Source organism: Macrobrachium nipponense, chromosome 11 (assembly GCF_015104395.2).
Source record: "Macrobrachium nipponense isolate FS-2020 chromosome 11, ASM1510439v2, whole genome shotgun sequence".
Taxonomy (NCBI): Eukaryota; Metazoa; Arthropoda; class Malacostraca; order Decapoda; family Palaemonidae; genus Macrobrachium; species Macrobrachium nipponense.
Window position 1 is genome coordinate 77,129,385 of NC_061087.1, and position 10,000 is coordinate 77,139,384.

Sequence of the window (10,000 nt, forward strand, 5' to 3'; positions counted from 1 at the left end):
TCAAACATATATAAAGAATGTCAGGCAACAGCACCAACGTGTTAGAAGGGATTAATTCGAAAAAAAAGAGAAAAAGGACTAACTTTTCAATTCTTCGACACAGAGGACTTATAATCTACATTCTTATTCTTTTGAAATTACATCTCTGATAAAACCGTTTTTATTTCGCTAAGAAAAAACTAATGTGCGAACAGCGTTTGGCGTAATGATGAGCACACAGCAAAACCAAAATCCTTTCCTGGGTAATGAGTATAAAGTGCAGCTGCAAACCTACAATTAACGAGTAAGTAATGAACTGAATTCAGTCTTGTAGAAAAGACAAACTTGTTAGCATTTCTGGAGAATATTTAAATCCTTTGATGCCATCGAAAATTATCTGGGAAATTGGAATCCAAAAGTAATGAAGCCAAGAGCCCGAGAATTCCTTTGCCTACTCCTTCCTACATGAATATTAAAACTTAATTAAAAAGAGAGCAAGAAAAGGCGGGGTATCGTCTTTGAAGTTCAAGACCTTCAGAACCGGATTAAGAACAGAAAAGAAAACTACTGTATATTTTCGCATGTAGCTCTTAGAAGCAATTCATTTGCACAGGATTTTAAGTTTCCTTACTTTCTTTCCTAAATAAATCTTTATAAATATCACCATTACATTAATTGGATATGAAAACATACTTACTAAAAGAACAAAGAAACATGCCATTTCATCAGGCGATTGAAAGCAACGTAATAAAACTAAGCGAATTTTTTTTTTAATTTTCGTTGGTGAAACAATGCGCTATTAGACCGTAGATTTTAGCACGCGCCCCTAGTAGGCTGGAGGTCGGATCACGCCTTGTTGTAGCTCCTAGGAGTAAATGGAGCAACAAATTACATCTACCGTACAGTTACGATATGTCAGAAATTTAAGAAAAACTACTCATTTGAGAATTACAATTATTGTCTGTTGAGCCATATTTATACACATACACACATAAATATATATATACATATGTATATATATATATATATATATATATATATATATATGTAGTATATATATACATATGTATAGTATATATACATATATCAATATAGTAATATATATATATATATAGATATATTCTCTATATAAATGTGTGTGGTGTGTGTGTGTATCATGTGCACGTGTGTTCACCCTATTATTGCATTTTCCTTTTGTTGCTAAATTAGGGATAAGTTTTTAAGATGGAACATAAAGACGGGATATGACGGACTTAGTAAAGGAATTTTTTGAGAAACATCTCTGCAACAAATAGAAGTTATTTTCTGGGACAATGATAATAACAATCCGCTTTTAACAACTTAATTTTCCACAATTTTTGTAACGTGTGAATAAACAGAACAAATACTAGTAATTTCATCCACAGAATAAATTACGAGAATGAATGTAAAATAATCAAATGAACAATAGCTAAGCAAGCAATCCAATACAGCAGTTACCACTGATCATTAAATTGCGATAACCTTTTCACTCTACAACAAAACCTTTTGTTCCCTTTATCATGGTGTGTTTTACGAGAGAAAAGTTGAACATCATGGCTGCTCTATCTAAATATTTCATTGACTAATTGAATAGGTCATTTCCCTCACCAAAATATCAGTTTCAATTTTGATTTCTACGTGTATCAATAATTAGATTTTTACTTTGTATCTAGGTTGATTAATAACGTTTGTGTTGAATGATACTTTTACTATATGAAAAAAACCTGCTTACCTATCAAACTAATTGACTGAATTTTGCATTAACTGAAACGTGCAGTGTAAGGTTTAATAATATTTAACAAATGAAATAAGTCATCATTGTGCTTAACATGTTATCTCGTATTGGCTTTGTTTGTTTCACATTTTCCTTTGTGCGATCAAGTTTAATGATAACTTTAGTGACTTGAATGACTACAATTCCTTCCTTTTTGTTGCAAAAAATGAGTTACAAAAAATGAATCTTTCTAAAGTGAAAACATGTTTGAAAACCCGCACTTCCAGTTATGAAGCAAATTATCCGATCAGCCTGACCGTTCTAAACAGTCTAAAATTCTTCCAAAAGGTAACTTGCATTTGCTGAGCAACGCCGGTCAGATATGAAAAAATCAAATGAAATCCCTGCAATGTCCCATAATGTACCAGGAATGTTTGGGAATTTTAAATATAATGTGCAAATACTGTAAAAAAAACCTACAAGTTACAGAAAACTTGACGTGTTTTTTTGCCGAAATTAACGAGGACAAAGTCAATACTTAGGTGAAACCCAAAACCGGAGAGCTGTAGTCAGATGCCAAAGTAGAACACAAAAGCAAAGTTCAAATATCGGCACATAAATGTATGACAGATTTCAAAACCATTGAACATACTTTTCAAATGAAAGGAAAGGAAACGAGCATCTCTAAATATGGCGATATAAAACATACGGGAAAAACCGACTCATTAAAAAAAAAAAAAAAAAAAAACTGAATCGGGCACGCGCCATTGTTTGTTTATTGTAATCTGACGGCCATACACGGGCAAGATCTACCTATACTGTAGATAGCAATGGAATCAATGTGGAGTTTGACTTGCATTGGTCCATTACCCATCTGTGACTTTGTGATGTAGATTAGCGTTCACAGTGTTTCTATAAAAAGAAAGAAACAGCAAAAAAAGAATCTTGTATTCGAGATGCGATGGAGGACCATTCAGAAAATGAGAAGAGGAAACTGTTTGCTCATTCTTTTGGTTAAGAGTTGAAGATACAAAAAAATCTTCGAGTAAATGGGCCTTCAAAAATTGTTCTCGAGTGCCTGTCTGATCTACGCAAATGGGAGAAAAGGAAACGTAATAGACAAAAAACAACTGAATGAGATTATCTATTTGTTCTCCGATATTGATCTAGACTTGGAAAAAACAAATGTGTACGGATACGTTAATATGTTTCTATTTAATGTCATCTTTCAAGAGGACATTTTATTATAATTATTTTTATTATTTTTGCTCCGTTTAGGCTTCCTGCATAAAGAACTCTCTTGTTAAATGATACAATAGACTCGTTCAATATTGTGCAATTTTATGTCTATGGTAGTTTCTTAAAGACATCAAGTATACCACCATACATATAAACAAATATGCTGGGTGGTTAACATTTTTTACGGCCGATTATTTCATTTTATTCTATTTCCATTTTTTTATAGAAATTGAAGACTCAAATTGTAATTATTTTTGGAAACCACGTAAACAGAGAATTTTGGGTACACTCACTCCTAAGAAACAATGCCACTGAAATAACGATAGACACGTGGAATACGGATGAAAATTGGCAGTGTACGATTAAATTTGTTCTTTTTTGTATAATAAGTCCTTATTGTATTAACTTCCGTCCTTTCACTATCGCTTTTGTAATCGTAACAAAGTAATATAAAAAAGATATTCATACCCGTTGTCTACATGATTTCAAACACACGGTGCATATACTCTCATTCCGTTATTAAATAGAAACTATTTAGTCTTTTATAGTTCTGACATCAATTTAAGAAATAAAACAATCTGTGAATTAAAAGTGAGTGCTTTATTTTGTAAAATGTTGAAAGGTTTTGAGAGTTCGGCAAATTATTGTTATAACTCATGGACGATTGTAATAAATCTACTATATTTTGTTTCATTTCGTTGAATACGCACGATTTCAATAACATCGATTCATTGTTCTTTGTCACTATTCTGTCTGTTGTTATTTGAATACAATGTAATCATATTTAACGTCTTGTAGTACAACACACAGGCTCCGTAAAACCTGTCATACCCTGTTCAACAGCTGTCCTAAAATGTCATACAGTCCCAGTTCCTTGACATCACTCCCGATCTATTCCGAATCAACTCATCCCTACGCCAATGTATCTAGATCCCCAACAGGGTCCGACTGGCAATCTTCATTTCACAGCCTCGAAGGTTATTAAAACCAATTGTTTTCCTTTTCTCAGCCGAACGAGATTCCCGCAGACGGGTCAGGCATCTTCCTATGGAAGGAATGCGAATACATTTGTGGACACCTAGGATAATTCTAATCGAAATGAAGTACCACCAACCATCACACCTTCACAATCAAAGAAAATTCTCTGTTCGTGCTCAAATTTTCCCCGGAACAAAGAAGGAAAGAAGGAAGAGAGTAATCATTAAGGTGACATTTCCAAAGTAGCGCGAATTGGAGATTAAACATTTCTGATTTAATATTTGTGTATATATATATATATATATATATATATATATATATATATATATATATATATATATATATATATATATATAAGCGAATCCCACAGGAAATGATAGTCAGAAATCCAAGTGCTTTCGTCTTTACTCAGACATTGTCAAGGAGCTAATGAAGTACAATTGGAGAGAAAGGTCTCAGGTACAAAACAAGATCAAGAATACCAGATGGTTAATTGTCAAAAGGGTGAAAATTAAAAGAGATAATCCAGGATTATCGGATATCACACGGTCACAAACCTAAACAGATTTGACCCTAACTGAAATTACAAACTACCTTTACAGTCCAAAATATGTAAAAACTGAATATATTAATTTTGTTGCTTATATTTATCTACAACTTTTTTCATAATGAAAGCATCAAGTTTAAATAAACCAAAACTTAAATTTAGAACATTTCTATTATTTGAATCTTGATGAAACAAGATTCAATGATATTCCTTTTAACTGTGTCATTATATGGGATTAAGGCTTGTTTTGCTTGACTCCAGTTAATATGGATGTTCTAAATCTCTCATATGTACGAATAATGCATTCGATATATGCCCAGTTCTCACAGAATATTGATGCTGTTTGAGACGTTGTGAAAGAGAGATTTACCAGTCTGTCCGTAATAGACTTAATCCCACCAATTGTACTTCATTAGCTCCTTGACAATGTCTGAGTAAAGACGAAAGCGCTTGGATTTCTGACGATCTTTTCCTGCATTTTCCTGTGGGATTCGCTTATTTATGAAGTCATGTGCATCTACTGTGATTTAAAAAAAAAAATGTATGGTATATATATATATATATATATATATATATATATATATACATATATATATATATGTGTGTGTGTGTATATATATATGTATGTATGTATATATAAATATATATATATATATATATATATATATATATATATATATATATATATATATATATATATACTATATATATATACATATATATATATATATATATATATAATATATATATATAATATATATATATATATATATATATATATAATATATATATATATATATATATATATATATATATATATCGAGCTACAATGTCCTTTAATATCTAATTCGCTCTACCTCGGAATTAATATATTTTCATATATGCTTAACCGAAGGGGAATTTTTTTCTCGATAATAGATTTGCCTGGACCAGGGCGCGAACCTATGGATCCTTTCAAACCCAGGAACGTCAGTGAGCTTTACCTACTACACCACCGCGCGAGAGGACATTGTAGCTCGATATATGTATATGAATCACGGAAATGTGATATGACTTATAGATTGGCTACGTGCTGTCAAAAGCACTACAAAACACTACCGGAGTCGAGGTGGGTTGATGTTGTCTCCAAACCACTAATTACCTGCGCGCGAAAGGTATATGAGGGTGAGAGGCGACATGAACTTTTTTACTTAGCCTCTCGCGGTGGTGTAGTAGGTAAAGCTTCACTGACGTTCCTGGGTTTGAAAGGATCCATAAGGTTCGCGCCCTGGTCCAGGCAAATCTATTATCGAGAAAAAAATTCCCCTTCGGTTAAGCATATATGAAAATATATTAATTCCGAGGTAGAGCGAATTAGATATTAAAGGACACTTGTAGCTCGATATATGTATATGAATCACGGAAATGTGATATGACTTATATATATATATATATATATATATATATATATATATATATATATATATATATATATATATATATATGTAGTGTATATATATTCTCATGCCACGGCATTGGGTCATAAATTTATTGTAGATTTTAATAATCAATGACTTGGCTCAATCACAAATGCCTTCACAACAGGACAATTAATCAGTACTCCGATGGACAAATGGGCAGCGAACAGAAAAAGTATACTAGGCTACCAAATTGGTTCAAGAGAAACACTATAATTCCACTGAAATAAAGTATAATTTCACAAAAATTGCAGATATTACAGGGGTTGCTATAGAACCCTGTGGCACTGTCTACTACAGGAAAGGGGTTACAAAGACTGACTAGCGTCACACCAGGTACGAATTGATGTAACCAGAAAACTAGAATCAACTTCAAAGATTAATTAACATGTTTTAAGAGCAAGTAGGATTTCCTTTCGAAGGTCTGGCACAGAACAGCAAGAAAATGCACCACCCTATACAGTGTCTACTGATCACTTGAGAATATGATGCAATAAGCATTTATTTCTAATAACTCCGTTGCTTGACACACAGGTAGACGAAACAGGACTGCCAGTAAATCTGATGACCTAGTTGTAGGATGAGCCAGTATAAGTGGTCATCGAGGAACATATATCTTCATGCTATCAATGAAGGGAGTAGAGAGTGTGAATGGAGTAGCCTGGTCGCACAAGGCCGTAGTGAGTGATGATGTGAGGTATAGTGTGAAAGCTCGTCCAAGGAAGGACTTATAGGCTTCTTATTTCTATGCTAAGGCTCCAAACCCAGCTGGGTGCAATTGCTGCACCTTTTTGAGTCTCTCACCCTCATGGAGAGTTGGGTCAAGAGATACCTACAGAACGTAGGATATCAATGTAAGGCTTCCTCCCTAACTAACTTCTGAGGGTGATCAGGGGCATTTATATCCCCATCTGGTGTCGCCATCTTGGAAATTACCCGATGTTTAGTTAGCATTGTTAAGATCTTTCACGCAGACATTCTTAATCCTCAGGTAGTGCTGGAAGAAAACAGTATTACGACAGTATCCAGCGTCTCTACTGTGTACAAGAAAAGGAGGGCGTCGCAAGAGAGAGAAAGGTTCAGATGGACGGAATTAATAGGTGGGAAAGGCAAGGGTCAGGTAAGATCTTAAATGACCCAGAGGTGGATCAAAAGGGATGGCCGCCGGAGTGGTCTTAATGGGGGTATCACGACCCCAAGGGAATTGATATATTAGGAGAAGTGGTGTGAGAACTGAATCTGTCTCGGGTTCTACGTGTTTTTGACAAAAATGCAGGCGGCCTGCTAGCTGGTCGGTGTGAAGCACTAATGAAAGCTAGAGGATGTTGGGAACTCTTACAATAGGCTCGAGGGACGATCAACTTCTTGTCTCGTCTGATGGACGTTTTTAAGGGATGATGCAGGTGTCAAAGATGCCATGATCTGCATTATTACTGGGTCACGAATCATTGGGGGATTCTGAAGGAGTGTTTTAATAGTGCTCTATTGTATTCGCTCTACCTAAGAAGGGATTTCTGAAAAATGGAAAGGGCGCTAACTGTATTACATGTGAGACGAATCTAAACTGATTTATTTTGGTAACTAAAACTGTCGTTCCTATCGCGGGCGAGATTCTGGGAATGTTTATGATTCATTTGAAGGCGGAACGAATTCGAGCTAATCTTCCTTGGCATTATTGTGCCGCTACTTTCTCTGAAGATAGAAACAGCCCGGGGCCAAACACTTGAATTAGAACTGGAAAACAACACTTACTGCTTTTCCTTTTTACTCTACTTGTATTTTGAGTGAAAAATTTAAAAAATGCGTCGAAAAAGTGAGTGTCATAAAATAACACTGCGATGGTGTGTATATATATATATATATATATATATATATATATATATATATATATATATATATATATATACATACGCGTATGTATATATACATATATATATATATATATATATATATATATATAATATATATATAATATATATATATATATATATATATGATATATCAATTCAGGAATGCCGAAGACACATGGATGTTTTTAAGAGATTTATTCATAGAGAAACGTTTCGCACATGACTATGTGCATCATCAGTCTGAAAAATGACAAAATAATCATTAAAAATACTAAAATACACAGGATTCTTAAAATGACAATTAAAAACATTAAAAGACTAAAATTAGAGGCAAAGTAGAAACAACTGCTGTTACACCAACCTTCAGGTACAGAGGAAGAAGATAGAATGACCAAAGAAGGAACAACAACCTCCAAAGACGACTATGCCAGATATAGTTGAGCAGAGGAGCAGCCACCGTTTAACGATGGAACGAGTCTTTTAATATATAATGACTCTAAGGTCGTCAAATAATCTGCATCCTTAGAATATGCTAATATGGAAAAGTGCTGTTTCTTGACCTCAATTTTACAATTGGTAGCATGATTTTTTATATTTGAATGTTCTGGTCTGCTCAATCTTTGTCCCGTTCTAAAACTCAACCCTAAGTGACTGTAATAACGCATCTGCAACAACCTTTTCGTTGATCCAATATAAGTACCAGGACATCCTGGGCATGTAAACTTGTAGACCACATTGGATCGCATAAAGGGCTGCAGACGGTCCTTGAAGCCAAACAAAGAGCCAATTTTACTGGGATTATTTGATATTAATTTTAAATTAATGCACGGTATTTCAGTTTCAATAATTTGTTTCAGTTTATGCGAAAATTTGGAGTTAAAAATATAAGGGATTGAAGCATACATGAGTTTTTTCGGAACATTAAAAACCGGTGTGGCGGGATGAAAATAATTAGTTAAAATTTTGTTGATGATTCTAAAAACTAAATCCTTTGAAATGAATTTTGGTGAAAAAAAGTAGTTAAAAATTCAATCTCCTTATGAAATATGGCCCAACTGGACGAGTATCTAAGAGCCCTATACACTAAAGTATAGATGGTATTCAATTTAAAACTGGTTTGGCAAGCACTGTAAAAATTATTTGCAAGACCTGTATAAGTTTTCTTTCTATAAACGGCAGTGGTAAAAACAGAACTAACTCTCGTGATTAAAACATCTAAAAACGGTAAACAATTATCTTTCTCCAATTCCATAGTAAAATTAATGTTAGGGTGTTGCTGATTAATAAAATCTAAAAACTGGGTGGCCTGCCACTGATACTTAAAAAGAACAAAGGTATCGTCTACATACCTTCTGTAAAACAATGGTTTAAAAGACGAAGGACAACATCTAAAATTTTTTGTTCTAAAAATGACATAAAAAATTTGTATATATATATTATATATAATATATATAATATTATATGTATATATATACATATATATTTATATATATATATATATATATTTTATATATAATATATATATATATATCTGATATATATATATATATATATATATTTTTTATATATATATATATATATATATATATATATATATATATGTAAGTATTACATAATAAAAAATATGGAATGTTATTCCATATATATAAAAACTAAAACTAAAGAGGTCAACCAGATTGCTTGCAGGAATGTGATCAGACCAGATACGATAAAGTATGCTAAGATGACGTATACAATAAAGTAAGCTAAGATGACATGCTGTCACCTGTTGTCCTTCATTTGTTTTGAAAACATTAGTCCATGCTTCCTGCTTGAGACAACTACCGCGTCCTATAATTCAACCGGCCTACGTGATTTGTAACGTGTCTCATCTGTATGTATGTTCATATGTTCGAGCTACTGTCTGCTTCCTTTATGATTTGTAACTAAGATGATTTGTAGCCAGAATAGAGTTAGCCATCATCATTGGCAGACCTGTACATCTTTACCTAAGCTTCATCATGTAGAGTTGAATTAGCCATCATCATTGGCAGAAGCGATCAAGCCATCGTCATTTGAAGACCTGTACAATCCTATCTGATATTCATCATGTAATCTCAGGAGGAATAGAACTATTTTTTATACTTCGTGTTCTACTAGAACCTCACATCAGAAAGAAGATATCATCATGAGTTTAACACATCGTCGTCATAACGAAAGAAGATACATATACTTC